General features: G+C 37.6%; 1 pseudogene; it reads left to right on the plus strand.

Moving 5' to 3' along the window:
• Nucleotides 1-2133: 2133 nt before the first annotated feature.
• Nucleotides 2134-3767, plus strand: LOC127122706 (probable mannitol dehydrogenase; annotated as a pseudogene).
• Nucleotides 3768-4859: the final 1092 nt, after the last annotated feature.

Genomic DNA, 4859 nt, shown 5'->3' on the forward strand with positions numbered 1-4859 from the left:
GAATCCTACCTATGTTATCATACAAAAGGTTCTATCTAATGGGTGCTACCTAATCGGAACAAAGATCGACGAATGGAGCAAGGAGAAGTGCTAGGGATAAGGGTAGATGGCGATGCATGAAGCAATCGACTTACAAGGTTGATGGAGATGCATAAAGCAATCGACTTACAAGGTTGATGGCGATGCATAAAGCAATCGACTTACAAAAGGGTGGATGAATACGTGCTGGTTCTGTTAGGTTTTGAAAAATTATTACTCGACATTGGATCGAGGTTTTGATCTTGCTTTGAAATGGTTATCGAATGTTCATTTTAATTCTTGTATTTACAGATGAATAAAGAATGAAAAAATATTATACATTTCATGGGAGAGGGATACATTTGTTATGAATGGGGATTGTTCATGGCAAACAAACAATAACAATACATGCCTCACACACCATACAAGTAGGCCACAGTTAATCAAACAAGTAAGATATAAACAAGTATATAATCGAATCAAATAATCAAAGAATGAAATAATGAAGCATTAAACAATGTATGAGTGTAGGTGCAAGGGACATGTCTCATTGTAAGGAAGCCCAAGAGTAAGCTATGTGAGGTTGATGGCGATGCTTAAAAAGCAATCGACTTACAAGGGTATGGAAAAATGGGCTCGATATTAAATCGAGAAAAATATGATTTTTATAGTTTTTTTTTAAAATGGTTTTGAATTAAATTAAAAGACAACAACTTTGCATTATTAACAAATGAAACTATGAGTATAACATAAAAAGAAAATGTTAAAAGAAATAAAATACTAAAATAAAACGCTAAAAGGAAAAAAAATAAAATAACATACTAAACCAAAAAAATACTACATATGAGTATTGAACCCACCCCACTCAAAACTAGAATACTGTCCTTCCCCAACAGACCACTCATGATTATCTGCTACTGTGATGCTACGTTAAATATATAAACCGGGATAAAAATGAAATAAAAAAAGATTAAGATAAAAAATAAAAAGAACAATAAAAGAAAATACTAACCTATAAACATTTTTATGTTTTTTTTGTTTATCTCTGTTAAAACAAATTAAATTAAATTAAATTAAAAAAGAAAAAAAAAGAAAAAAAGAAATGGGAACGAAGAAACAGACGCTCGTCTTCCTTCACCCTCTCCCCAACCTCACGAACTCACCCTTTCCACCCAACGACATTCTCGTACGAACTCGCCTCTCTCGTCCCTCTTACGAAGTCGCTCGCAATCATCTCTCAAACCTTTCTCTTGACGTCTTTCTACCTCAAAATCGCTCATCAACAAACCCTCTCACGCTTTCAAACTCAAAGAATCAATCTCTCTCAACTCTCACAATATTCATCAATAAGCATATGAGAAGGATAAAAGGAAAGAAAGAGAAGTTCTTACAAAGTGTCGCGGCGGTGGTGGTGAAGGACGTGAAGAAGCTGGCCTCCAGGTAATCGATTTTGGGATTTTAGGTTTTCTTTGTTTGAGATTTTCCGCCTCTGATTCTCGTTTTTTTTTTAGATTAGGGTTTATAGTCTCTTTTCCGCCTCCGATTTTTCTGTCGTTGATTTTCTCTCCCTCTCTATTTATGCTCTCAGCCTAGGGTTTCGAATTTGGTCCTTGGATTCAAAAGAGGCGTTCCTGCAAAACACTTTTTGATTCTCAGAATTTGGTCCATCTCGTTTGATACTTGGATCTGGAACAGGTAACCTGAGCATGTGCCTTCTTCTTTGTTTTTGTCTCTATGCCAAATTGGGATGTTTTCTTGGAATTTAACCGACTTGCTATTTTACTTTATCCTTTTTACTGCAGTGAATTTCTCTTGTCAGAAAACTCAGTTGGTTTGTGAATGAGGACTCAAAAGGTCGATGATTCTTTGGCTGTAGCAGGTAACCTTAGAGCTAGGATTAAACCAATTGAATTAGATGCAACCTATTGAACTGGTCATAGCCATTACAAGCTTAACATGTACATCCTTTCCTTTGATTAATTCTCATGACTCCACTAATTATTCATGCTCTTTTTCCACTGCAGACTTTGATGTCCACTGAATCCACTTGTTGGGACAAATTGTTCATGGCCTGTGATGTGCTTAGTTAGGAAATCCAATGGCTATCACTAAACCATGCCCTGTTACATTGCATTTATGCAGGCTGTGGTTGATGCTCACACTTTGCATGCTTATGTTCCTGCAGGTTATGGTTGATATTTCATAGGTTTCACTCTCATTGTTGTATTCATTTCCTTGTTTTCTTTTAATTTGCTTCAGCTGACAGGAACTTCAATGCAGCTACTACCTTGGCTTGATGATGAGCAGGAGTACTGCAGGATGATGCTTGCAAGACTCATGTGGCTTTTGTGGATCCAACATAGGACTGTGTATGTTAGGCCTGATATAATGCAGGTTATGTGTGAGCTTCCTGCTAGGCTAGAAATGGAACTGACATGAGATTATGGTTTTGCTACAGGATTTGTGTGATGCTTGACCAGTCTTGTCATGTTTGCTTGGATATGTTCCAGGTTGGAATTGTGGAAGAAGATATTTGATTCCTGGAGCTGCCACAGTTTCTTCAATATTCTGAGAAGTTTCAGAAAGTGGCGTGGAATTGGAACTCTTTTCACTATCTGGGCCACCAACATAGTATTCTTTTTTCTATCGCCACCACCCAGACTAAGAGACATACATATATAGCATAGTGACATTAACTTCATTTTCTTCACATTCAAATGGCAACAAACATAACCTGAATTGGATCATCCTAACAAAGCCTTTGGTTATGCAGCTAGAAGAGAAACTGATGAAAAAGATGTGGCATTCAAAGTATTGTATTGTGAGATAAGTCACTCTGATCTCCACATGGTGAAGAATGAGTGGGGCGTCTCCACGTATCCATTAGTTCCTGGGCATGAGATTGCTGGTATAGTGACAGAAGTGGGAAGCAAAGTAGACAAATTCAAAGTTGGAGACAGGGTTGGAGTGGGATGCTTAGTTGATTCCTGTCGTACCTGCCAAAATTGTGAGGAAAGTCTCGAGAATTATTGCCCTCGATCTACACTCACATATGGTGCTAAACATGGTGATGGAACAATCACTCATGGAGGCTACTCTGACTCAATGGTCGCAGATGAACATTTTGTGATTCGTATTCCTTAGCTTACCGCTTGAAGCCGCTGAACCTCTCCTTTGTGCTGGCATCACTGTCTATAGTCCTCTAAGATATTTCGAACTCCATAAACCCGAGCTTCATGTAGGTGTTGTTGGGCTTGGTCACATGGTTGTTAAATATGCCAAAGCTTTTGGTGCTAATGTTACTGTAATTAGTACTTCACTTTAGATGGTATCATTGATACAGTTTCTGCGAATCATCGAATTGTGCCTCTAATTGGATTACCGAAGTCTCATGGAAAACTTGTAATGGTTGGTGCACCAGATAAGCCTTTGGAGCTTCCTGTCTTTCCTTTACTTCAAGGCAGAAAGTTGGTTGCTGGAAGTGCGATTGGAGGGTTGAAAGAGACTCAAGAGATGATTGATTTTTCTGCTAAACACAATATAAAACCTGAAATCGAAGTCATTGATATGGATTATGTTAACACTGCAATTGAGCGGCTCCTGAAAGCAGACGTCAAGTATCGATTTGTGATTGAGATTCGAAACTCTTTGAAACCAACTTCTTAAATTTCGCAGTTTGAATAGTCATTTGTTTTTCACTTCTTGTATGCAATAAGTGTTTTTGATAGTAGACATAGAATGTTTGCTGTGCACATTCGTTTTATTTGGTGGATGAGAAGATTACATCTTTGTACATCTAGATCATTTGCTAAAACCATTCCATCAGGCAATGATCCTGCTTTAGTTGATCGGTGAAAAATTTCAAGCAGTTGGAATGTTTTTGAACCTGGGGAAGCACACATATCAAGTACAATGTGATTCGAATGTACATCTAAGAACAGAGGAGGCACCATGCTGACAGCTTCCTGTCTAGTGATATTTCCAATTTCATTTTCTAGCTTTAAGAATTCATGAAACCTCTTAAGTGATTGATTCTTCCTGAGCTGCATACAGGAAAAATTAGAATGCCAAGCAAGATTTTCGGGATACCATGGCAAGGGTCTAATAGCATCCTCCCCATCCCCTTCAAGAACAATGGCCTGGAGAGCACGTGCAAAGTCATTTTCTAGCTGGGACCGAATATCGGCATGAAAAAGGCTACTGGAATTGATTCTAAATGCTGCAGGTAATGGAGTTCTGAGGACTTGCATAAATGAATCCCATTCTTCTAGGGACACTATGTTCTGCTCCTTGTAATAGTGATCGAAATCAATATTTGCTCAAAAATGTCAAGACTTGTATTTTCTTGTGTGGAATCAAATGTAATGGCTTAAAATGACATGAAACGGATTGAAATGGTTTAACAAATGGTTTGAAGTTGGTTTCCAAATTGTTTTGTCTTATGACTTGAATGTTTGACTTTTAAAAAATAACTTGACTGATAATGTACATGAACAAGGCCATGAAATGAGACCATAAGGTTAGGGTTCTGACATAGTATCCATGAACCAATAACATGACTAGCAAGCGGCTTGAAACACAAAAAGCTTGGTTGTTCAGATGACCCAGACCATAGATGTATCCCCAATCACATGAACAACACCACGACTTTGGACCAAGACCAATCCAAGCATGCTAAATAAAAATAGAAACATAAAAAAAATTCAGGACTAAAATCGGGGTATGACAAAGACCAATCAAACAAACAAAGCAACAAAGTATATCACACAATATGGTCCAAGTGGACAAAGTGAAAATTGCATAAACATAAACAATTAGAATGATATATACAATGACAAATG

Source organism: Lathyrus oleraceus, chromosome 2, assembly GCF_024323335.1.
Source record: "Lathyrus oleraceus cultivar Zhongwan6 chromosome 2, CAAS_Psat_ZW6_1.0, whole genome shotgun sequence".
In the NCBI taxonomy this organism is placed as follows: Eukaryota; Viridiplantae; Streptophyta; class Magnoliopsida; order Fabales; family Fabaceae; genus Lathyrus; species Lathyrus oleraceus.